General features: G+C 49.9%; 1 pseudogene; it reads left to right on the top strand.

The window, feature by feature from the left end:
* The first annotated feature begins 825 nt into the window (after positions 1 to 825).
* LOC144119170 (uncharacterized) lies at positions 826 to 9,672 on the top strand (annotated as a pseudogene).
* Positions 9,673 to 26,852: the final 17,180 nt, after the last annotated feature.

Here is a 26,852-nt window from a genome sequence, read left to right as displayed (position 1 = left end):
AATGTTGCGGGTGCGGAGCAAAGCCCAAATGGCATGACTTTGAACTCGTACAGTCCGTCCGGTGTGATGAAGGCAGTCTTTTCCCGGTCTCTTTCGTCGACTTCAATCTGCCAATATCCACTCTTGAGATCCATCGAGGAGAAATACTTGGCGTGGCAGAGCCTGTCCAGAGTGTCGTCGATCCTCGGGAGGGGGTAGCCGTCTTTTTTCGTAATCTTGTTCAGTCGCCGATAATCGACGCAGAATCGAAGAGCACCGTCTTTCTTTCTCACTAGAACGACCGGTGCCGCCCATGGGCTCTTCGAAGGTTGGATGACGTCGTCGCGAAGCATTTCCTCTACTTGGTCCCGGATGGCCTGTCGTTCTCGCGGCGACACACGGTAAGGGCTTTGGCGGAGAGGTCTGGTGTGTTCGTCGGTTATAATTCGATGTTTGGCTATCGTCGTTTGTCGCACCTTTGATGACGAGGCGAAACATTCGCTGTAACTTTGAAGAAGAAAGGTGATTTTCTCTTGTCGGTCCCGGGGTAATGCTGGGTTGATGGCGAACGTGGGAGCATGGTCTTGCTTTAGGATGTCATTTGCAGGTTCGTCGGAGATGATCAAGGCGTCCAGTAAATCAGTTGCTTCGTCCAAGAACGCAATTGTAGTGCCTCTGTTGAGGTGTCGGTATTCTTCGCTGAAGTTCGTGACCAGTACTTCGGCTTTTCCATGCCGCAAATGAGCGATGCCTCTTGCGACGCCAAGTCGTCTGTCTAAGAGCAACTGCGTGTTTCCCTCGATGATGCCTTCTGCGTCTTCGAAATTTCTTGCTCAGACGGGGACGATGATGCTGGACCGGGGTGGGATGGTTAGTTCTTCATCGAGAACACTGAGGGCCTTTGACTGCTCTGGGGTCGTTTTCGGAGGTAAAGCTTCGTCCGTCGAAAGCGTGATGGACTTGGACTTGAGGTCGATGACTGCGCGGTGCTGTGTCAAGAAGTCCATCCCCAGAATGACGTCACGGGAACATTTCTGAAGTACAACGAATACTGTCGGATATGTGTGTCCGTTGACAGTCAGTCTCGCAGTGCACCTTCCTGATGGCGTGATGAGGTGTCCGCCTGCTGTGCGTATCTGCGGGCCATCCCAAGTCGTCGTCACTTTCTTGATCCGGTCGGCGAAGGAACCACTCAGCACGGAATAGTCAGCTCCCGTGTCGATTAGAGCAGTAACGTTTCGGCCGTCGACAGTCACCTCTAGATCGGAAGTCCTTGCTCTTGCGTTGCACGTAACTTTCGGAGTCGGGTCACGGCTTGGTCGGTGATTGCGACTGCGGATGCAGGGGCTTGTCGATGTCGGTGGCCTTGGGGTCTCTTAAGTTGCGTCGTGTCGTCGTCGGTGCGGCGTCGCCGTGAGTTCTCGTCGTTGGAGGGTCTTCGTTTTTTTTGCCGGGAAGCAACCTCACGTCCTAAGGTTGCTGCTTTCAGTTTCCCCTACGGGGGCTGGGGGACCTTCCTCGCACAGCCGCTGCGTAGCTGTGGCAGGGCGACGTGAAGCGCGAGGCTCGCGGCGAGGGTGAGCGGGAAAATCGGCTCAACACGTATTCGTCGCGGCGCAGGTAGTCGTCGATTTCTTGTGGATGTTGGCCGAAGCGTGGTCGTGGTGCGTCAACGGCGAATCCGCGAAGACCGATGCGTCGGAACGGGCAGTGACGCAGGACGTGACCGGCTTCACCGCAGTGGAAGCACAGCGGACGGTTGTCACGGGTTCTCCAGGTGTCGCATTTCCTTGGGCCCGAACGTTGTTCATCGGTCGGGTGGGCGGGGCCCGGAGGGCGGCGGTCCAGCACTGCTGGCTCACGTCGAATAGGGCTTGGGGTGGCACGTCGAGGCGCGGGCTTGCGTACTGCAGCGACGTAACACATGGCTGGAGCTTGAGGTTCAGTCGTCGCAGAAGGGGAGCCAAGCGCATGCCGCACTTCTTCACGGACGACTTCCGTCAGGCTCGCTACTTGAGGTTGTGAAGATGATGGCAGCAGCCGGCGTAGTTCTTCGCGGGCGATTTCACGGATGATCTCCCGCAAGTCGCTGGTTGTAGTCGTCGTGTCCGGAAAGCTGGAGCAGACCTGCGGTGGTCGGTTGTACTGCCTTGTGCGGGCGTCCAGGGTCTTCTCAATCGTTGACGCTTCTTCGGCGAATTCGGCGACAGTCTTGGGCGGATTTCGTACGAGGCCAGCGAAAAGAGACTCCTTTACGCCCCGCATTAGATATCCGGTTTTCTTCTCCTCCGTCATATTTTGGTCAGCTCGGCGGAAAAGACGCTGCATTTCTTCGACGTACATGCTGACAGTTTCGTTTGGGTGCTGCATCCGTGAGTACAGCAGCATCTGCGCCTTTTCCTTCCGGAGAATGTTGGTAAACGCCTTCACGACTTCAGACTTGAATAATTTCCAGGTCTTCAAGGTAGTCTCGTGGTTTTCGTACCACGTTCTTGCAGGACCGTCAAGGGAAAAGAAAACATAGCGGAGCTTCATGTCATCTTCCCACCTGTAAATGTAGCCACGCGCTCAAAGTTGTCTATCCAATCTTCCGGGTCGTCGCCAGGGTAGCCGTGGAAGGTTGGAGGCACCCGTGGCTGGTGGAGCATGACAGGGGTGGACGTCGCTGGCTCGGTCATGGGGGCGCTGGAGCTTGTTGTCGTTGTCGAGTAGGATCCGGTAGTAATCCGTGCTGAGCTTGCAGGCCTTGAAGACGGCGGCTGTGTCGTACCTCGGGATCTTCTTGGCTCTCGTTCTCTACGGTGGATCTTCCAGGTTGGGTTGGGTGCATTACCCAGCACCTTCACCAGATGTCACGAGGGGGTGACGGGAACTCCGCCGGGGTCACGTAGCACCGACTGGGGTCCGGTCTTGAGGAAGGCACAGAGCAGCTCGTAAGAGAATACTTTAATAGGCTGGCTTACGCCCACTAAGAACAGCTCTGAAAACTCAGCGGCGGCGACAGCAGCGAACGTGCTCGGCGGTCGTCGACTAACAGAATGCCCGCCGCTCTTAGCCGTACTCGATTTTAAAGGCGGCAAGGAAAGTTCCAGAACATAGTAGGCACACTTGCGCGAGGCTAGGAAAAATCGAAATAACTCTGGTCGCGTCTCGCGTCCCAGAAAAGTGATAATGCGGCGTGAATGCCGCGATAAGAAGAACAGACAAAAAGCAAGCTTCGCGGCAATATACTCTTCAGGGGCTGAATCGTCCCCCTCTACGGTGACGAAGTCCATGCTTGACGAAGCACTGGGCCGGGCTGCGAAGCGGAGCCTATCTCCAGCGTAGGTAGGCTTAGCGAGGCTGGCACTGGGCTCGGTGGAATCAAGTGTGCAAGTAGGCCACAAAAACGGAGTGCCGGTTTCGAAAATGGGCTGGGCAGTTCCCGCGCACCTTCATGAACTTCGGTAGACACAATAAAATTCAGCGGAAGTTGAAAAGTTGGTAAAAATAGGAAAAATGACTGGAGCCCATACGCACCGGCGTCTGCACGCCAGAATCCGAAACTATAAACCTCGGTCGAAAGCGAAAAGCTGCATCTCGCTGCCTATGTTTATGGTCGAGCAACTCGCGGTTTTCATAGATATTCGTACTTACACACGGTATTAGGCATTTTTTATTTGTTAAACATCTTGCTTTCTTCGAAACAACATTAAAGGCGCTCACACAAAAGAGTATATATTTCTTATAGTTTCAGTGATATTTAGAACTGTATTCTTGCTCGTTGCATTCGGAGATATGGAACCAAATCCGGCTCCAAACGACGCACAAAACCTGCAGGTAATTTCAGGAAGCCAAACTGAAAAGAAATTGGGTTTTTGGGGAAAGGAAATGGCGCATTGTGAGACAGGCGTAATTTACTGTTCTTAAAACCAACTTTCATTTAGCTTTCCTTCCCTTACCCGCCGCGTTGTCTCAGTGCTTAGAGCGTTCTGCTACTGATGCGGAGTACCCGGGTTCAAATCCGAGCGCGGCGGCTGCGTTTGGATGGAGGCGAAACGCTAAAGGCACCCGTGTGCTGTGCGATCTCAGTGCAAGTTTAAGATCACCAAGGTGGTCGAAATTATTTTCCCGCCGCGGCGGCTCAGTGATGCGGGCGCTCGGCTACCGATCCCGAGTACCTGGTTTCGAACCCGACCGCGGCGGCCGCGGTTCGGTGGAAGTGAAACGCTAAAGCGCACGTGTGCTGTGCGATGTCAGTGCAAGTTAAAGATCCCCAGGTGCCAAAAATTATTCTGGAGCCCTCCACTACGGCAGCTCTTTCTTCTTTTCTTCTCATATTCCCTCCTTTATTCCTTCGCTTACCGCGCAGTTCATGTGTCCGCCGATATGTGAGAAAGATAATGTGCCATCCCCTTTCCCCCAAGACCAAATTTTTAAGAGCGTTAGCTCTTCCTCATCACGTTTCGTGATTTCGTGGGGCCTGCTACCACCATTGTTCACAGCGCCATCTGTGCCAGCAACTACTCATCACGTTTCGAGATTTCGTGAGGTCTCCTACCACCCTGAGATCAAAGCGCCATCAGTAGCTGCAACTAGAAAACAGCGCACCTCGCATTGAGATTTGTAGCGCTCTCTACAATGGCATTGTAGAAGCAGCCACCTGCCGCGTCCCAATGATGACGTCACGGTCGAATATGGTGGATAGAGGTGGAACTGTGTGAGCATGAGGTCAGGGGACGAAATGGCAGCGTAGTTTCAGTTTCTCGAATACAAGATTGTGGCCATTAAAATTGGTTGTGCCCTCTCATCCCTCCCTCCACCAAACATTATCCTAAACCGGGTAGGCAAACTGTGCCGTTAGGGGACCGCTACACAAGCATATACATTCGTTCCTTTATATATGCTCCGACACCAACGGGCACCCATTCGGGGACAGGTGTATTGGGAGCGAGCTCCACCACTGGGGCGACTGGCTCTAGCGTCGACTTTACGTATAGTAAGTGGGATTGCCGGACTCCTCTTACTGTTGTGGAAGCAGACGCTAGATCTGGAGAAGCGTCTTGCAAGCTGAAAATTGCGTTATTATCTGTATTTTTGTGCTAATGGGTGCCAACACTGCACATTCTGATGGTGTGCGTCGCTGGGAGTGCTACGGTTCATTTCAGCTGTTGCCATGGTCGCTTACTATTCGGTGCCTCAATGCCGGATGTACGCGTGAGAGCTCGACGTAAGCATCCATTTCTACCCGAAATGCAGGAAGATGCGCGAAGCTTGGATGATCAAATTGCGAATGGGAAAAGGCGCAAGTGCTCATTCTCGTGTGTGCTGGCAGGAAACATTTCGGTGAGAAAGACTTCGTGTATGGCGCTGGCGCTAAACTGTTCGGTGAGTAGTGGGCGACTGAGCCGTGCGCGTTACCGCCCTCGCGCGTATCACTTGTGAAGCTAACGAAGGCGTATTGCTGGCAGGATGGAAAAGGCGCTGTCTTCTACGCGAAGCAGTACCGACCCAGAACCTGTCTGTCCGATCTTCGCACCGCCAGCCGTCAAGTCGGCGTCGTCGAAAGAGGGTAAAGAGCCGATGTAGGCAGTATGCATGGGGCCGTGAGCGCGGTTATCGCAGTTTCGCGCATAGCTCGTCATCCTGGAAACATATTTAAATGTTCGGAAGTCAAAACCATCGCATTCTGTGCATGTTTAATAACGCCGTTTTAGATTGCTGCGCCTGTTGTTATGAGTGGCAAAGCTTTTGGTACTGTGGTGTTGGTCTGGCCTGTAACTGATAAATTGACGTGTTCATTGTGCCGCGAGTCTCCTAAAAGCTTGCTTATGACATGTGAATTCCACGGTAAAGGCAATTTTCTGATTTGGCACTCCTATTCTTGCCGATGTGACTTTTTCTCATAGCCACTTTAATCAGTGCGTTTGTGGCATGTTCATATCTTTGCTTTTCATTTTTGTGCCCCTTGTACGAACATATAAGAGTGCTATTTAAAACAGATAGAATAAATATTCGCGTTTTATGCATTATGATATCACTGTACGTCAGTGCTAAGCTAAAATTTTTTTTGCACAAATGAGCGACGCAAACAGACACGAAGTATTAAATGACGAACATTAATGAAATACAAAGGCCAGCTAAACTGCTTTTCATGTGATTGGTAATCATAATTTTGTCTGTGTAGCATTACGTATCGCCTCTGTATCAACTGAGATTTGTCATTTGTTCGTCAACAATGCCATTAGGTAGGAATTAAGGCTGATATTACATTCAATGCAGTGAGCGTGAAGAATTTATACCTACTTGAATTGCAGAGGCTGTGGTTGTCTGTTGTAATTGTCGGCTTTTGTGCAGCTAGAAATTTGCAGTACCATTGTAGGAGAGACATATCTGAAGCAGATTTTTATTTTCAGAAGGCAGGCCATTACGCCACATTTTCCCTAAAGAGAATTTGGTCCCATTGTCTGCACATGACCCTGAGAAGAAGACAACACATCTGACTTGGCAGAAATTGAACTTATTGTGCCTGACTCAGGAAGTGATGCAGATATCAGTCCCAGCCCAGGTAGAAATCAAGGTATCATTATTAGATGCATGTTTATTTTATTATTTCAATCATTTATTACATATGTTAATTACAGAGATATATTTTATTTTCAGATATCCCTGCCGATCTTCAGTCCATAAGGAAGGAGATTGGTGTGCAAGTTAGTACGGTCGATGCTGCACGACAACAACCACTGAGCACGCCAAGTATGCAGGGAGGAAAAGATTTAAACATATTAACTGGGATTCCCTGCTTTCAGCTGTTCTACAACACGTGCGATGTTTACAGTGACAGCCAGATAGTCATTCAAGCAAAAAGCTTTTACTTACCAAATGAAGATGCGGTACTGTTAACTTTCGTCAAGCTAAATCACAACATGTCATTTTCACTGCTTGGTGTGCTTTTTGGCATTCTTCGCACCACAACGTCAGAAATATTCAAGGCTAATGTAGTAATCCTAGCTGCAATCTTGAAGATGCAGTCTTCTGGCCGAGCAAGGAAGCTGTTGTTGATAATTTGACTGTGTACCTTAAGGACTACTCGAGTGTGAGAGCTGTGTTAGCCTGCACGGAGATCCAAATTCAGAGGCCACGGGATATGGAGTCCCAGATGTTGGCATACAGCTGGTATAGGGGCGTGTACACAGCCAAAGTTTTAGTCTGTGAGACACTAGGAGGCCACATCAGTTACGTAAGTGAAGCTTATGGTGGTCTGGCATCTGACTCCCACATAACAAAGGAGAGCAAAATACTGGAAAGGTTTCTCCCTTCAGTTGATAGTGTCATGGAGGATAAAGGATTCTTAATAGACAAACTCTGCCTCGAGCATCACATCACAATAGTGCGTCAACCGTTCGTACGAAAGAGAAAGCAAGTTGATAAACATGAAGCAGAAAAAATCAAAGCATTAACGTTGAACGTATTAACTTTGAACGTGCCATTGAGCGCATGAAAGTGTTCAAGATTTTGGTGGGGAACTTGGGCACAGAGTTTTTTGCTTACATTTATTCTGTTGTACAGGTCATTGCGGGAATTTTGAATTTATCTAAGCCCATTTTCTTTTGTGACAAGTTTTTGCTTAAGTAGAACGTTACCAAAGTACATATGACATGTGTTCAAGTCGTTCTTTCTTTGGATTGTGGTTCCTATGGCTCATTTGTTAATTCGCTTCCACCAAATGGTGCAGATTTTTCTATATTGTTAAGTGAGATCAGCATTGTATTTGCTCTGCTCTTTAAAAAATTCTTGTTTTGCATCTTGTTACCAGTGTTCATCATCTATTTCAGTTTCGTTACTTCCTTTAAATGTGCACATTAGATGCGTTGCTTCTCTTGACAAAAATGTTTTCCTATAATATTTAGTATTTTCATTTTTCTCGTAGTTTTTTTCTTCTTTGCATCAGTTCCTCCCAATGCATTCCTCATTTGGAATCTCAAGCTATTCCTGCATATCACTAATTTATGCAGTGAACAGCATGACCCAGAGAAAAGGTGTATTGCACAAAACAAACACTTTATTTACAGCCATTAGCATAATAAAATGAATAATGGTGAACACCTACTGTGCTTAATGAGTTAAAAGGCAAGGTAGCACGTATGACTTCAAAAAATAGACAGCCCTGTCCACAACGTGAATAAAGAAAGACTTGCTGAATATTTCAGCAAGCAGCAAGCAGTTTTCGCTCTCTTGAAACACGAGACGTCTGCACTCGATACCCTTGCCAATCCCATCTGCACCTGACAAAAATACTTGCTAGTCTTCTTTAGACAGAAGCTTACAGCGTCAGTTATTATTTCTTTGGCTTTGAATTCTTCTTAACTGATGGGGAACTTCACTTCAAGAACTGTTTGAGTGCAACAGTCGCATGTAACTAGCCCATCTGGACTGGCGCCAATGCATGAGTGCTGGTCTGAAATAAGAAGCCCGCACTGCATAAATTCGAGTTTTTGTGCTGACTTACAGCTGAATAGGCCTCCTTTGCTGTCTCTTCTACTAGAGTGCCTCTTACCATTGCAGATGACTGCACTGAGTTCTCTTTCAGAACCTCTTTTGGAAGATGTCGCACATCATGTAGTCCCATCCTTGTTTTAAGTGTGTGCACCAGTGTATATAGAGAATATGCAATTGATGCTATTAGCATTCCTTTTTTGTATATCAGCCAATCCTGAGAATCTGCTTGGGCCTCTGTTAGCTTAGTTATCTGTTCAATTTCCGTATTTGTGTACGCTTCGTGCACGTAGCCATAAATCTCGTCTGCAGAGAGCATTCCTGCTGCAATCGCCTTCCTGGCAGCTTCAAAAAGCGCTGGTGGCTTCTTAAATGCCATCATATGTATGGCCTCCTGCGTTTGTTGCACTCTCTTGACACTGCTTATTAAGTTGAAGACTAAAAGAAGTCTTCATGGGCAGCAGTGGCGCTGCATCGTTGCATGAATGGTCTCCTGTCGTGCTCTTTGAGCATTTACTTGGCACCGCGCGAGTCAGGTGGTGACTACGATTTCATAAAATAAAGTTCAAATTTTAAGGTGTACCTTAAACAATAAATTCCTATGCATTTTTGTGTTTGAGAAGGTGGTTTTTACTGAAAAGCAATACATGAAAAAGCATCTACTTTTCCCTGAAACCATTGATTTATAGGTATTTAAACAGCAGGTTCAAGTGCCATGCACAAACAGTGATAATGCACCGTATAAGAGTCTGCAGACAGTAAGGAAGCTTGCTAATTTTTTGGCATTGGAACATTTAAACTGGCAAGTTTTAACAAGGTGTTCAGTCACGAAACAGCCTGCATCAAACTAAGCCACCTACATAATATATCCACTTACTGCCTTCACAGTGGCGGAGAGCAACACAGTTGTACGGCAATTCTTTCAGCAGCCTCTTCAGCACGTCGCCTTCAGGCACCTTGATGTTTTCAGTTTAGCCTGCAACTTGAAAGGTTCCATCAGCCTACTTTCTTGAGCACACCTTACAGCATTTTCACTTCCCATAAGCACTTTTTAATCCTCTTGAAGGACACAACGCCTGAACTTAGTGTATCTCTGGTGGTGTTGCGCAGCTGCCATCAGGAAGCCTGGTGCTTCTCAACTTGATAAGCGCTCCAGATCCTCAGAGTGCACTGAAAGACTCTGTTAGTGCCCTCAAGCTTATGAAAAATCTAGGTTGAAGTGAGAAAAAAGTTTGACACAAAATTAGACAACACTTTTTGCCAGTATATACAGCAACATTTCCTTGTATTATTTATTTATTATGGTACCCACAGCACCAGGACATCACAGTTGGGGAGGGGGTACAAGAAGGCTCCACCAATGCATTTAACAAATCGTTTCTTCCTTGTGCGATTGAATTCTGGAATAACCTACCCGAAAACATTGTTGCTGAGACTAATTCTTCCAACTTTAGGCAGCTACTCATCGAACATTTTCAAGAATAATAAAACCGTCCTATACCCGTTGTCAACTACGATGCACTGTAAAACACCAAACTCTTTGCTGGACGCGTTCTATTACTGTAGTATGTATTTCTGTGTGCTTCTTCTTCCCATTTTCTTTCATTGACTATAATAATTTGTTTCTCTTTTACATTGCCATGTTTTCTCAATTTTGATTGCCTTTTCATATGTATGACCGTCGGACACTGTATCCCCACTTATGTAATGTCCCTACGGGACCCTTAACGGTTAATAAATGATGGTGACAAACGATGAACAGACATTCATCCGAAGCCCGATTGGCAATATGATCGCGGTCAGTGCCGATGGAACAGATAACCTGAAAGACTGCTCTGCACAGTTGAAGATTTTTCCGTGTCATTCCCATCGTTCACTCGGCTATATACGAAGCTCAAAGGAGCAGTCGAACGGCGCCCTCCCGCCGGCGCTGACCGTAGTCACTCGCACCTGTCACAGAAATCTTGCTACCGAGGTTCTGTAATCACTTACCTCTGACTGGTGGTGGCGGTGTTGCAGCTCCCGTAATCTCCATAACGGCATCAACAACGCTGGTCTTCGAGCACAGCCGTCGCAGTGGCGAAAACTCGCCGGCGTACACTCCACAACAGCTCGCTCATTCGGGGCGTGCTTTGTTGCCGGATGGGGGGGGGGGCAAATGCCTCAAATAGACTTGAACAGGCCCAGACCGAAGCAAATATTTATTAAATAACTGAATGAATAAGTAACTAGACCATTAACGCGCAACTAAACTGGACGAAAGAGCATCGCTCAGAGCAGCTCAACGCGCGCTTTCCATCTTATTACGTCACAAGTTCGCCGGCGAGAGGGGGCGCCACGGTATGTCCTCGCTCACAATACCGAAGTTGGTAGGCAAATAAAACCCTATGGGTTGTGGAGTAGAAATAAACCCACAATTAAATAATAGGTAAACATTGTATACAAGCAATTAGTAATTGAAGCGTTACCGTATCGCACCGCAAGCCGAATTCTAGGCCCACCTTGGCCCCCGAAACGAAGAAAATTTCGTTTCGGACGTATTTTGAGGGAGTGCAAATCGGCAATCGGGGGGTGGGGGGTGGGGGGGTAGACGTGCATCGTAATTTTTCTGATAGATGGCGCCAGGGGGCGTGCGTGCACGCGTAGCCCAGCCTGGTGGCAATCCACCCCGTTTCAAAGGATATTTCATTCCGTTTCTCGAGACGAACGGCGCGTTCTTCGCATTCTTCATCTCGTAAACCAAACAGCTAACGCTCGTTACTTCAACGTCTTCCAGACGGTGGCGGCGACACCTTTTTATTCCATAGTCCTTCACTACGGCGCCTCTTGCTTTCTTCTCTTAAGGTGGCGGTTCCACTGCCGCCATCTTGCGAGTAGTTCAAATTCTGCCACCAGGCTACGACACTGATCCATGACTGGGAAAGTGTCTACCCGTCTTGCCCCTGAGCGACCCGAGACTGGTTCTGGTTGAGATGTGTTTCCGGTCCTTTCTTGACCCGCGCGCTGCGTGAACGCTTTTCTTTTGTTGCTGCGCCTGCCTTCAGAGGGTTACAGATGAACCATGGCAAACCCGGCTGCTTGTCCCCGTCGTGCGTGGGGGGAGGTGTTGGCTGGGGTGGTTCGGCATGCTTCTTTCTCTGCCTGCTCCTTGCTGGTTTTTCCACATCCACACACGGTAGCCTTCTGCGGCTATGTAGCCAAGGCTAAGCATAGAGGGAAGAAGGGCCTTGTCGTCGCGAGTGGAGCTTCCTTTGTTCGGGATATGGTTGTGGAAGGGTGAAGGGAAAAAGTTGGAGAGCCGGGACAAAGAGGGTACCGTCTTTGCCCAAACGGCATCGGAAGGGGGATTATCTTTGTTCGGGATAAGGATGCGCGGCACGGGAACAAAGGACCGCTTCCCTCCCTCTCTTGTTTAGCCTTGGCTCATTTGAGGGTATGTGCCGCTTCGTTCTTGCGTTGTACCCGACTACAGACTTTTCTATTTTCAATGTCGATACATAAGTGTTGCCAAAGAAAAAGAAACCCAGCACGCAGTAAGCGAAAAGGGAAAGCGGACGACAAAAATATAAAGGTGTGATATCATGCAAATTATACATGCTTTTTTATGTCCCAGGTATATACTTCTGGCGTTTTTTTTTTTGCAATGAACCTTATAGTTGAAGTCGGTGCCTTTCTTGTGTTCTTCTTTCTGCCCTCGTCTTTTGCGCGTACAATCACTTCGTCCCTGTTGATGCATAGTAATATTAGTAGTAGTCGGAACACTCCTGGTGTAGAGTGTAACCTGCCAACTCGAGCGCTGAAAAAAAAATGTTTTTTATCAAATATTGTTACATCTATGATAATACAACTGTCACAAAGACAGCTAGACAACTTCAGACAACGCTCGACGGATGCTTGTCCAACCATAGAATCTAGGGTTGGTGAAGAACAAGGTTTAGAGAAGTGGGCAACTGTCAATTTCTGTTTACCGCTGAGATGAATCGATATTGCACAAGAGACGTGAAATTTCTACCGAGAGGGTTATCACCGCAGCGTGTCGGAATGAGTTCGCCTCAGAAAAAAATATTCGTCGTACATGCGGCGGCATCTTGCAACCAATTCGGGACGGTCAATTTGAACAGAATTTTGCCAAGGTTTAAAAAAATGCAGCATAGATGCATATCATTCACGAAGCGGACTAAGTCTAAACACTGAACGAGGAAAGGGGGGGGGGGGGGAGAAACGTTGTCAAAAAAGGGGCCAGCTATAAAGGGATAGTTCTGTGGGCACTTGGGGCGTCCCCCTCCCCTCTCCCGTTAGGACCCTGAACTGTGTGCTCTTATTTATGTTAGACGTACACCCCCCGTCAAAAGTATACGGCCCAAGGGGTTTGCTTGTGAGGCCTGCTGCGTGCCTCGTTATGCATGCCCAGCGACCTCTCGAGAGAGGAATAGCATCGCTTCCTCAACCCTCCCAATCTTTGGAGTGCTAGATGTGCTAGGGAGCCCCGCTAAACAGCTGAGAAGTAAACCCCTTGGGCTGTATACTTTTGACGGGGACTGTACGTCTTTCTTCTTGCATCCAGCTTGCCTTATTAGGTTGCTTACTGCCTTTAGAATTTTCCACCGCGTGCTGAAATGTATATCTTACTCGCCTTGCGTCGATTTGCCCCGATTTAGGGTTCGTCAAAGATAGAAAAAGCGTGCGTGCGTGTGTGCGCGTTCACGCACGCGTACCTGGAAATTGAAGCGACAGCTGTTATTTTCACACCGTCCGTTGTCAGGCAGCTATAACATCCTTGAGATATTTTTTGATATTTTTTTTCCCGCGATATTTTATTTGACACTGAAATGCGATGCCAAGAGCGGCACGCTATGGAAGAACGTTGGCAGCTGCTTCCTTGTCTTGCTTCAGCTTCCCGTAATAATGCACGCGCTAAAAGCAGAGTGCATGCCTTTGTAGTTTTCGAACCAATATATTGGGCGGACTACTGTCCATTATTTCAATGTAACCGGAGTGTATTGTCATATTTATTGCACAGGGAACACGTAAGAAACGTGTGTACAGTCATGATATTTATGAGCGTGAATACGGGAGCGCATGGCAAGTATCCTCAAGACCTACTTGTGGCGACACGCGGCGGCTGCTTTTATCAACGTGGTGGAAAGGGCTATGCCGCCTTGCCTGCTTCCAGCAAGCAGGACACACATCCCTTTCCACTTTGTTTATGAAGGCGACCGCCGCGTATCGTCAAGAGTAGGGTTCGAGGCTATCTGCCACGCGCTGCTGTGTTCACGCTCATAAATTTCATGACTGTACTTTCGTGTTGAGCCCGCCCTTTGGTTTCATGGGTTAGTAGCAAATCATTTTGAGATGGGCCAGTTGCCATGCATTCACACATTCGCAGCAAAATAATTCGCTTACGATTTTCGCTTACGTTAACATTTTTCGGTAACTTGAGGTGTCACGTTACTAGTTATTTCTTATTTCAATTGCCCCGCTCCGCCTATTTTTCAGAAAAAGAAACGCCGAAAATGTTGTTGCAAGTAAACAACATCTACAGACCGGTGTTCTCGACGACCCTTGTTGGGGCTCGCATGCATGCCAGAAAACACCTGCCCTTGACGACGCACTCAAGTAAAAAAAAAATGCACGAACACGCATTCACACACTTGTCCCCACACCACTCACGCACGGAACTCTCTAAAGAGTGCACGCATGCCGAGCCACCAATAGACCATTTGCAGAAATCTGTAAGTCAGTTTCTCTGTAAGCTTGTTTTCCAACCAGAAGGTCTTGTTCCTAGGCAACACTCTCGCATTCTTTGTGGAAGCAGTTCCCCTTCTGAGTAAACTCAGGAATGTCGCCAGTTTACTTCAAGATGGCCCCAAGAGAGCCGTCGAAAGAGTACAATGGTACAGAACAGAAAAGGGGACTGCAGTCAACCGGCTTTAGCACTGAAGTATCGGAAAAAAGAAGGAAATGGACCTTTGTCCCTGTGCCGGCAGTAGTGAGCTACCTCATACTAAACTTTCTAAAAACTTTCTGCTCAACAACACTGTCACTCCAACTTTCTCCCTTCATAGTCATACAACCCCCCGCCCCCCTTTCTCCCCTATCTTGAACAAGGAACAACCCACTCCCCCACTAACAACCCCACTAGGAAGAGAGGCAAGCTGTCCGATGACAGCTTTGCAGTGCAGCTGCAGTAACAGCAAGTTGTAACTATTAGAAAGTTGTCGTTGTTTATCAACATTGTTTTCAAAATAAATTTTGTTTATTTCTATCTGCAACTGCGGCTACGTTTCTGTTTATTGAGTTCCTAAGCGAGCGAGGCTGACCTTGAACACCTTGACATAAACACTAACATTTTTGTGATAATTATGCAGGTTCAAGTGACAAAAAATTGTTATGTGCGCAAATACATTTTTTTTCCGGAACTAAGCATTCCTTTAATGCTACACAATTTCCGCGTAATTTCGTAAGCAGGAGCACACCAGAATTACTGTAAATTTGTTGAGTTCACCTATGTTTTCTTTGTGAGGTCGGAATTATGTGAAAAATGAGCTTTATAAAATTGTTATTTTCAGTTCTTACAGCGAAGCCGCAGTGTAATTATGGCCATGGAGTAGCGGCAAAGTAACGTGCGATCCTTTTTTTTTCGGCAATGGTAGGTAACGTAGGCGGTAACGCGTTCTTTTCTTTTAGCGTAACGAGTAACGTATTTAGTTACTTTTTTTCGATAACGCCTACAACACTGGTTGTACCCGACTTATAGATCCGTTCGATTCGCCTGTACCACATGAACTGGTTCCCGCGGCACTCCAGCTCACATGGCTTCATTTCAGCGGTGAAACACGGTGCGCTCTGAACCACGGCATTCGTTTGAAAGTAGTGCGAGCGTAGTTCAGGAAAACTGCAACCCTTCTCAGTGGTTAGTGCCGAAATAGTGCAGCTGCAGCCGCCATGAAGGCAGATGATGGTTTGCGCGTAGTGATAAACGGCGGAGACTCAAGTAATTCCACTCGTCGACAAGCTAGAGCACTGCTCGAGTTCTCCAAAAAAACGGCTACACGTGACTGACATCACTGTAAAAAACAAAGACGTGCATGCAGCATGATGCACGTCGACACAGTTCAGTCGCGTCGTTTCGCGCCAGCTGTCACGAGGTGCACATGCACGCATCGAGGCTGGTTCATGGCAACATTTTATTGTGATGTGCTCTTTGAAGATTTCTTCACGAGATACGAGATGTTGGCAGCCGCTGATGTGGGGTGTAAACAGAAACAGCTGGCTGCAATTCACTGGCGTCACCAAGGCTAGCAGACGACCAGGCCTGCACTCGACCATCCGTTTTGGAAGCAGACAGTGCCAAACTGCGCTCAAACCACGGTGAAAGACATAGCCTACTATTACACCGTGGCTCAAACTGCCGGAACTAGCGCTACACACTCAGGGGCACCGCCGCACAGCTTTGCCGAAATGGTACAGCGAGCGCAGGCGAATCGAGCGCTCTCCAACTTCCCCTCCACAGCACAGCGCTAGCCGGAACAACGAACAACCGACGGCACGAGGCAAAATCCTGTCTCCTTCCTTCTTCAGCAATGCCAAAGCTGTCCTCGAAAAATAAGAGGACGCCTAGAATGCTTTTCGTAGCGTCAGGGAGAGGCGGGAGAGGCTATGGAGAGCGCGCGGCAGCGGCGGTGGCCCCGGCACGCTAGCTATGCGCCGCTACTGCGCATGCGCAACTGGCGAGCGCGGCGGCGGCACCTGAGTCACCGCCGCAGCGACGACGGCGGGCGCCGTGTGACGTCACTGCTCCTCGCGCATGCGCAGTACCTCCTTTCCTCAGCTCTGCGAAATGGCTAGGCGACTCGCGTAGTGTTGCTTTCGCAAAAAGCAATCCAGCAAAGCAATATGGTGTAAATCTGCTCGGAAGCTACAGAGGGCAAAATGGAAGGGAACGTGCAAATATTGTAGAGAAATGATTCCCTCTCGTGAACACCTCCTGATTTTAGGTGTTTGGCAGCGCCACACTTGTCATTTTTCTGAACTGTGACCATTTAGTACATGTGCGCTAATGTAGATGGCGCTACTTACTACATTTATCGCATGTCGCTGCGTTATTGCTATTATTGTTTGTAATTTGTGGACTTTGTAGTCGATAATTTTTACAAGTTGAATAAAAGAATAAGAGCCCGATATTTTAAGAGTATATTTACCTGAAAAATAGAAGCTGCGGAACGTTCCGAGAGCTTGTGCCCTTCATAAGCACAACGAAAAAGGTAGCTAAAATCAACATTTTTTCAACTAGACAGTGCACGTTCCCCAAAAGCCGTAGAGTAAAGGCGATGCTTAGCCGCGTAGAGCGCAGTACTTAGTTTCTTCACGCAAAATCTCAGAATTGTGAAGTGCTGGTTAACTGCACAGTATTGCATTCCGTTTTTAAATATTTCGAAAAACGCTAACTTTGATCAGGAATACCTTTTAAACTAAACTAGGCAGATGACTGAAATTTTCAGAATAGATGAGCGATTAGACGTTCTCAAACTGTACAAGAAGTCGCCGCAGTGCAATGCATATCCCAAAAGTTATTGCAGATTATATTGTTCTGTTTTCTATGCTTTTCAAACAAGCGTGGCTAATAAACTAATCTATACACGTACTTCTAAATGCTCAAAAATGCGCACTAGCATCACATCTCAAAGTATCTCGAAATATATTTCTTTAGGTGCAAGAGGTTTCTCACAATTTTGCATTTCCTGAGACAAGTTGAGCTCAACTGCCAGTTTTCATCTTTGCGTTTTCTTTTACAGTTGAAACAAATTTGCAGCTACCGTTAAAAGAAATGCATCTTTTGAAAGCAGAGAAAACTAGCTTTTCGGAGATATCTGAACCATATTTATGAAGCGAACGAGCGAGGTACAGTCGACGTACAAATATCACCAAAAATGGTTCCCGCTCACCGCCAGAGTGGGACCGCCCCCTTTCTTTACTTACGGGCGCGCTTCGGGTGTGCACCGAGGTATACGAGACAGGCGTCATTTCTTTGACCTCTAGCTATATTCAAGGTCAAACTTGCGGCCCAATGCCTCCAAAAGGAGGCGTAGTGAAGATTTTCGCTTCAATATCTGCAGGGTTTGCGCGTCATTTGGAACCGCATTTGGTTCCATATCTCTGAATACAATGAGCAATAATAAAGTTGTAAATATTGTCACGACCTGAGGAGCCGTGCAGGTAGACGTCGGGGGGAACAGAAGGCTAGGCGCGTTAATCAGACAGCCAGGGCCCAAAGCACAGAGCCAGAGCTCCTCGGGAGCCAACAACACTTCGTCGTCGTCGTTGACTAAGCGTGGAGGCCGCGCGGCGCGTTCGGCACGTGGCATTATTCCCCCCCGCGAAATCAAACACCGTCTCGGTGTGGAATGGGTTATGTACAGGGAGAGAAGAAGGGGAAAAAGAAACGAAAAATATGGGTGAGGTGAATTATACATCCGGCGCTAGTTGAGAGGTGAGGAGAGTCAAGTTCACACGTGGGGTAAGGAGGTAAACGGGCGACACACAGCGTTCACACAGCGCTCAGACACGCGAAAAGTACGGTTTTAGGCGCACTACATGGACGACATCAGGCCGTTGACGCTGACGACCAGCGACCACAGTTCCATCGGGGACAACTTCGTAGTTGAGGCTGTTCAGGCGGCGCAGGACTTTGTACGGGCCAAAATACCGATTGATAAGCTTTTCGCACAACCCCTTGCGGCGCAAGGGTGTCCACACCCATACCTTGTCACCCGGCTCGTAGTGCACGTCCCTGTCCAGAAGGTTATAGTGTCGAGCATCGACGGATTGCTGGTCCTTGATGTTCAAGCGGGCCAGCTGACGGGCTTGCTCTGCGTTTTCCACGAAGTTGCCTGCTTCAGGGGTTACCTCATCATCGCCGTACGGGAGCATCGCATCCAACATCATGCGGACCTCCCTGCCATAGACGAGACGGAACGGGGTAAACTGGGTGGTTTCCTGCGTCACTGTATTATATGCGAAGGTGACGTACGGCAGGATCTCATCCCACGTTTTATGTTCAACGTCAACGTACATCGAGATCATGTCCGCTAATGTTTTGTTGAGCCGTTCTGTTAGACCATTGGTTTGGGGATGGTACGCTGTTGTGGGTCGATGAGCTGTGTGGCTAAGCGTTAAGACGTCACGTAAGAGCCGGGCTTGAAACGCCTTGCCTCGGTCAGTAATGATGATCGATGGGGCGCCGTGTCTAAGCACGATTTCGTGCATGAAGAAGAGGGCAACTTCGGCGGCAGTACTTTGCGCAAGGGCCTTCGTTTCAGCGTAACGGGTCAAGTAGTCGCTGGCGACTACGATCCAATTGTGGCCGGACGACGAAAGAGGAAATGGCCCCAAAAGGTCCATGCCGACTTTGTCGAATGGTTTTTGTGGCGGCTTGATGCACTGAAGCAGCCCGGGAGGCTTGAGCGTCGGTTTCTTCCGCCGCTGACATTGCCGGCATGTCCGGACATAACGCTTGACGCTTGACGTGAGCTGGCGCCAGTAATAGTTCTGCCGGATTCGGGACAAGGTGCGGGTAACACCAAGGTGGCCGGAAGTTGGCTCATCATGGCAGGCCAGAACTTCATCTCGTAAATCAGACGGTATGACGAGCAGGTAAGTTGTCGGACTGGAAGTAGAGTTCTTTTTATAAAGCACCCCGCTCCGGAGACAAAACGATGATATCCCACGAGCTAGGTACCGTGGTATCTCAGGGTGCCCACCTTCGAGATGTTCTATGAGCAGACGCAGCTTGGCGTCGGCACGCTGTCTGGAGACGAGCTCAGACGTGCTGACGGCTCCGAGGAAGCTGTCGTCGTCGATGGTGTCTTGTGGAGGAGGTTCGACGGGAGCGCGTGACAGGCTATCAGCGTCGGTGTGGTTCCGGCCGGACTTATAGGTGACAGTGAAATCGAATTCCTGCAGGCGTAATGCCCAACGGGCGAGGCGGCCGCAAGGGTCCTTTAAATTTTTTAGCCAGCACAGCGAATGGTGGTCGGTGACGACACAAAACGGTCTGCCATACAGATATGGGCGGAACTTAGCTACTGCCCAGACTACGGCTAAGCATTCTTTTTCGGTGGTAGAGTAGTTCAACTCAGCGCGCGACCGTGCCCGGCTGGCGTAGGCAATTACTTTGTCGACACCGTCTTGCCGCTGGACGAGAACGGCGCCTAGACCGACGTTGCTCGTATCCGTATGTACCGCCGTGTCGGCATCTTCGTCTAAATGTGCTAGTATTGGCGGCGATTGGAGTCGGCGTCGTAATTCGTTGAAGGCAGTCTGCTATTCGTTGCCCCAGGAAAATGATGTATCATCCCGTGTTAGGAGCGTCAGAGGGCTGGCAAGCTGGGCGAAGTTTCTAATGAAGCGACGATAATAGGATCACAGGCCCAAGAAACGTCGGACTGCTTTTTTGTGAACGGGGACCGGAAAGGCAGCAACGGCAGCAAGCTTCTCTGGGTCAGCTCGGATTCCACCAGCAATAATGACCTGCCCGAGAAACTTCAATTCGGTGAATTCAAAGTGACATTTTCGTGGTTTGAGGAAGAAGTTGGCGGAACGAACGGCTTCGAGGACAGTTCTGAGACGGTGCAGATGTTCCGTGAACGTTGCGGAAAAAATAATGACATCGTCAGGATAAACAAGACATCTCTGCCACTTCAGACCTGTGAGGAAGGTGTCCATCATTCTTTGGAAAGTGGCAGGAGCGCAGCAGAGCCCGAAGGGGAGGACGCGAAACTCGTAGAGCCCGTCCGGTGTGATGAAGGCGGTTTTCTCACGGTCCCTATCATCGACTTCTATCTGCCAATAACCGCTCCTGAGGTCTACCGAAGAGAAGTACTTGGCTTGGCGAAGACGGTCGAGGGAGTCATCGATACGGGGCAGCGGATACACGTCTTTCTTTGTCACACTGTTAAGCTTCCTATAGTCGACGCAGAATTGCAGTGTTCCGTCTTTCTTCTTCACCAGGACGACAGGAGACGACCACGGGCTGCTTGACGGTTGGATGACGCCGTCCGTGAGCATCTCTTTGACCTGTGTTTGTATAGCATCTCGCTCCCGAGGGGACACACGATAGGGTTGCTGATGGATGGGTCGAGCTCCTTCAGGCGTGATGATGCGGTGTTTAACTATCGACGTTTGTCGCACCTTAGACGACGACGTGAAACACGCACGGAACTCCCGCAAGAGGTCCTGGAGTTGCCCCTTTTCAGCGGATGAAAGGCCCGGATTTATGTTGACGTCGTCGAGCGCTTCTGCGTCACCTCCAGTGGTGTCCTCATCGCAAGCAAAACATTCGGCCACTTCCTGGGCATGGTCGACGTAAGCGATGGCTGTGCCACGGAATAGATGTCGATGCTCATTGCAAAAGTTGGTAATAAGGACCTCTGTCCAACCGTCATGCAGGCAGCTAAGGCCTCGTTTCACCGCAATCCCCTTAGTGAGTACGAGAGAGACATTAGGCTCGACAACCCGGAGTCCCCGCTGTGGTTCATCACAGGTAACTCTAGCGAGAATGCTGGCACGTGGAGGTACCGTAACGTTATCCTCGGCGACTCGCAGGGCGGACTGAGAAACCTGGTGCGCCGGCTCTGCTGTGGCCAATTTAGTGGAAAACGTAACCAAGCGATTCGGGAGGTCTATTATAGCACCGTGCTCACGAAGAAAGTCGATGCCAAGGATGACATCGCGAGAACATTCGCGCAGAACAAGAAAAGTGGCGACGAAGGTGCAGCCGCGAACCGTAACACGGGCCGCACACATACCGAGTGGTGCTACATGTCCCCCCGCCGTACGTATGTCGGGGCCTTCCCACGGTGTCGTCACTTTTTTCAGGGTCGTCGCAAGCCGTCCGCTAAAGATGGAGTAATCTGCGCCCGTGTCAACCAACGCGCTGACCTCCTTAGTGTCGACGAGAACAGGGATGTCCAATTAGATCCGGCCTTCAGCGCGGTCTGTCGATGGTTGTGGGGAGGGACTCAGTCGGTGCGGCGGCGGAAGCTGGTCGACGACTGGGGTTGCGACGTCGGGGCGATTCGGGTGGAGAGTCGGGGAAAACTGTGCGGCGATGCGGCGTTCTACGTCGGGGCGAGTCGGTCGGTGCGGCGGTGGAAGCTTTGCGCCGGATCGGCGTTCGGCGGCCTCGCCTCCAAAGGTCGCCGGAGCTAGTTTTCCCGATGTGGGATCGAGGAACCAAGTTGTTCTGAGGCATAACGGGACCCAAAAGGCGAAGACCGGCGTGGAGAAGGCGAACGCGACTCGCGGCGCGGAGACGGGCGGCGGGGAGGAGGCAGGAAACTACGCTGGCGGTTGACATACTCGGCGATGTCCTGAGGGTGCTCTCCGGGTCGTGGACGGGGACTTTCAAGAGCAAATCCGCGCAGACCCATTTCGCGATACTGGCACCGCCGGTAGAGATGGCCGGCTTCACCACAGTGGTAGCACAGCGGGAATTGATCCGGAGTGCGCCAGAGATCAGTCTTCCGCGGTGGCTGGCGCCGATCAGCCCAGTAAGGGAGCGGTTGAGCAGCGTGCACCGCGTCCACTGGAGGGGAGTAAGGGGAAGGCTCAGGAAATGGGGGTGGGCGGCGCACGACGCCCGCGTACGTGACTGGCTGAACAGGGGCCGGGCACGGCGCGGGAACGGATGGGGCCGGTTGCGGCGCCGGCACGACCGCAGCTGTTTGTGCCTGAACGCCAGCTGAACTTCCTCGCGGATGACGCTGGTGACGGAATCGATGCGAGGGGCAAATGTTCCATGAAGGTGCTGCAGCTCCTCGTGGACCACGGAACGAATGAGTTCGCGAAGGGAGCTCGGGTTCATCCCGGGATCGTGGTCGAACCGCTCCAACGTGGACAGCGACGGCACTGGACGCAGTTGCCGGGCGTACTGATTGGCCCTTTGCTGCAGCAATTTCTCCATGTGGGCGGCGTCGGCCAGAAACTCCGCGACGGTGTTGGGCGGGTTCCGTACGAGACCGGAAAAGAGCTGGTCTTTTACGCCGCGCATCAGGTGCCGCAGCTTTTTTTCTTCACTCATGGCTGGATCGGCGCGATGGCAAAGACGCGTCACATCCTCTACGTACATTGCAACACTCTCGTCTGGAAGTTGAATTCGAGACGTCAGGGCGCGCTCCACGCTCTCCCGGCGGTCACTGTTGGCGTACGTAGTCAGGAGCTGACGTCGGAAGTCCGGCCACGTAGACAAGGTAGCCTCACGGTTCTCGAACCACGTGCGGGCAGAGTCTTCGAGGCTGAAATACACGTTAAGGCAGCTTGGTCGTGTCGTCCTAGCCGTTGAAGGTCGCAACCCGTTCATAGTGTGCCAACCAGTCCTCGGCATCCTCGAACTGGCCACCGTGAAAGGGCTTAGGTGTTCGTGGGGTCTGAAGGGTCAGATAGGTGAGGCTGGTCGAAGGTACAGTCATCGTCACGTCGGGCAGTGGCGTCGCCATGAGGGGAGTGAAAGTCGAGGGTTCGCCTTCACGAGCGGCACGAGGGTTCGCCGTCACGACCTCGGGGGATAGGCCTCGGATCCTCCGGCTGGCACGATGGACAGGGGTAGTCACAAGAGGCGGGCGCGTCGAGTCTTCCGCAGGAGAAGGGATCATCAATCGCACCTCCACCAGTGTCACGACCTGAGGAGCCGTGCAGGTAGACGTCGGGGGGAACAGAAGGCTAGGCGCTTTAATCAGACAGCCAGGGCCTAAAGCACAGAGCCAGAGCGCCTCGGGAGCCAAGCAACACTTCGTCGTCGTCTTTTACTAAGCGTGGAGGCCGCGCGGCGCGTTCGGCACGTGGCAATATCACCGAAGCTATATAAATATATACTGTTTTGTGTAGGCGCCTTTAATGTCGTTTCTAAGAAAAGTAGATATTTAACAAATTAGATAAATGCCAGTAGCTTAGCTCGGCTATGCCAGGATATACGTAGCGAAAGCTGAGGCACAGCATGGTAAGCCTTGGTTAATATTGATTGCAAGTCTACGTTAGTCTGGTTGTCTAGCTATGTTGTTCTCGCATTAAAGACGACACAACTGAGGTTTCGGCACACGCAAGCTCTCCTTTTCAATCCTCCGACATGTTATCAGTCGTGCAACGCAGCTGGCGAAACGAGCGGAGGCGAGCGCAAAGGCGAGGAACACGATGTGACGTCATACGAAACGGCGGCGGCGGCGAGCCGCGCGGTGTGACGTAATGCCAGATGGTGCGGCGAGCGCGCAAAGCACAGTAACCATCTCACATGTCTCGGTGGAGACCCGAACCGCTCCGTAAAGGAAGGGATAAAAGAGGGAGAGCAAGACGAAAAACTGAAAATTTAAAGTTGCATTTTGAGGAAAGGCGCGGCGCTGTGGCGGAACTGTGGCTCGGTGCTACTAGTGGCTCATGCGCAGTTGTGACTAGGGAGCGAGAAAGAGAGAGAAATATCCGCGGCGAAGCGCACGCTGTGATATCATATGCCTCCTCGGAGTGCGGCCACGGCGAAATCGCAAGTTTGCGGCAGTAAAGCTTTCGCTCTAAAAGTCTACTACTGTGTGTGTTTCAGTATGGCTACCTATGGAAACCGCCAGTCGCTCGAGCACAAACGTAGCCAGAGAGATGCAGCTTTCCGCTTTCGACCGGGGATAACCAGAGCTAAACTACCTGCAATGATTTTAACCCGCTGAGGTGGCTCACTGGTTAGAATGCTCGCCTGCTCAAGCCCAGGACTCAGCGTGCAATCCCGCTGCGGCGGCCGTGTTTCGATTGATGGGAATTTCAAAAGTCGCCCTACACTACGGAGGCTGTCCCTTACTTCATTCTCTCCCAACTTCTTCAACTTGTCTTTCCCGGCAATAAACTGACACCGAGGAGAAGTTGAACTTAGCCTGCATCGAAAGACCATGGCATTCGAACGAAGAAGAGACCACTCCAACGGACACCGGAGCTTTTATACGCTAGAAAAGAACAAGACATAATACAGGCGTTGGCACCACCGCCAAAATACGCAAAAACCGTGTATGCGCACCGAAGTTTTGCGCAGATCCCACTTTCTATTATCCTTCACTGCCATTTACATCAAAACGACAGCAAACGGTCGTTCTAGCTGCGCGAAAGCTACTACAACAGAGCTTCGGTGGTAGTTGATAACGCAGGCAATCTAATCACCGCGCAACTGCAGGTAGCGTCAGGATAGCGGAAGCGGAGGAGGTCACTGTTGCGCTGGCAGCGGCTTAGGGCCATCGAAAAGACGAACACTGGTCATCCTAACGGACTCAAAAGAGACATGCAGAATCGATACGAAAGGTAGAATCTGCAGGGCTGCCTTGGCTATCCTCAGCGAAGCAGTACACCTCTAAAAAACAGCAACCCACAAATTAATCTGGATTCCGGCACACACGGGGATAGAAGAAAACGAAAGGGCAGACAGCTTGGCTCGAGATATCACGTACCGAGCCTTGCGGCCATACGCCCTGGGCCAGCACTTCACCTTGGAGATCGGATTTTCAGAATACCTAAACTACCAAAGAAGTAGGAGAATTAGATACTCCCCGCCACATAAGGGCCTCACACAACAAGAAGCAGCTAGTTGGCTTAGGCTGCAAACGGGAACATTCTTTAACTTACATATACTTAGCAAGATGTATCCTACACAGTATAGGAACACATGCCTGTGGTGCGGGGCAACGCCCACGCTTTACCATATAATCTGGGAGTGTAAGCGGAACTACACGTTCCACCAACACAAAACGCTGAGTGCGGAGCAGTGGGAGAGTCGGCTCACCAGCTGCGAGCTCGCCGCCCAAAGGGCAATGGTGCAGCACGCAAGCGAAGCAGCGCGACTCAGTAGGAGCCCTGGACTAGGGCTCCAACCCTGCTTTCAAGGTCGAGTCTGCAGCGATGCAGACGAAGACCGAACGCTAAACACTTAATGGACCAAATAAAGTTTTTCTCTCTCTCTAGCTGCACGCTTCCACACTTTTATTTCAGTGGCGGGAAAACTATTAATTTCATTTTGCTCTGGCATGAGTCTTTTTTTTCTGCCTGACAAACGTCAACATAATTTAAGGAAAGGACGCCTGTCTCACATATCTCGGTGGACAACCGAACCGCGCCTTGAGAGGAGAAGAATCTCTTCCCTTTCGGCGTGATTCAGGTGTTCACCGAGATGCGCTATTTTACGCTCACGGCGCCGACGACACCGGCTTTTCTGCGGCATAAGCTCCTTAACGCTGTCGCGTTAAGATAAAATTGGCTTATAGAATTTCGCGCGATAGCGAATAAATTGCATACTATGCGTTGTGCCCTGATATCTCAATGATATTCTGCAGTTCTAGAAGGCAAAGCTTAAGATAAACTAGTACTTCCACGACCGTTTGGCAGTACGGCATGAAGGTAGAGCATTGACTTAAATCAGAACTCTTTCCCAGTCGCTTCTTGCGTGCACTGATGTTTAAACTTTTATACGCAGTAAAAAAGAGTAAAATTACAGGCGTTTTTGCGGAACTTTATTGTTGCCGCGCGGAAGAAATCTGTTACATGAAATAAGAAGGAAAAAAAAACAGATATTTTCTCTTTTTGACCGCCGTTGTCTAGTCACGTGCGAAAAATTCACCTGGAAGTTTTACAAACTTTCATTTAATTTTTAAAGCCTAGAATGTAGTAAACTAAAGCGCAGCACTAAATTTTCCGCACAACTAGTAATCTGTGGTGCTGCTTCGATGCGGAGCTGCACTTCGCAAGATGGCTGCCGAATGAAGATCGGTGGATTTCTTCCTGCGTGGATTGGTTCGCTTTATTTGGACAGATGAGGAAAAAAAATATTCTCTGCCGCTTGATACAGACAGTGTGTTTTGCTTTGTGTCACCTGAGGTGGTCTCTAAACTGTATTCTAGATGATACGTGCGAAGGAGGTGTATTATTGTAGCGGAATGTTAAGTCATGGGTACCGAGCTCGCATTTGACAAAATGGCGGGAAAGCCCGAGCCGTGTAACTTTCATCCTCCACCTTGTGGTTTCAAGCTGTCTATGCTCCGTCAACTGTTCAAGGTGAAGGTGCAGCTCTGACGCGCAGTCAAAACGAACAGGACGAGCGCTGACGCGCGAATGCATTTCCGCCGCGGACGCCGCCGTAGTGGCAAGCGTCGTGTTTTTAGTTCCATTCTGCTAGCTTCTAAAACGTGCTACGGCCTCGCTACAGCAACCACAAAGCCTAAAGTTTCCTTGCGTCCATGATTGTCTGTAAGGGCTATTTGAAATATTTCCACTGCGTTTTAGCGTAGTGTGCGCGTTATAGTTCAGATTTGCCAGGGGCCGGGTTCTCGCTTGGGCTGCGGCTCGCAGGATTGGCCGCCGCGCGGGCTGTCGTCATGCGACCG

This window comes from Amblyomma americanum, chromosome 1 (assembly GCF_052857255.1).
Source record: "Amblyomma americanum isolate KBUSLIRL-KWMA chromosome 1, ASM5285725v1, whole genome shotgun sequence".
Taxonomy (NCBI): domain Eukaryota; kingdom Metazoa; phylum Arthropoda; class Arachnida; order Ixodida; family Ixodidae; genus Amblyomma; species Amblyomma americanum.
The sequence above is the reverse complement of the archived record's forward strand: the minus strand, read 5'-3'. Positions and strand labels throughout refer to the sequence as shown.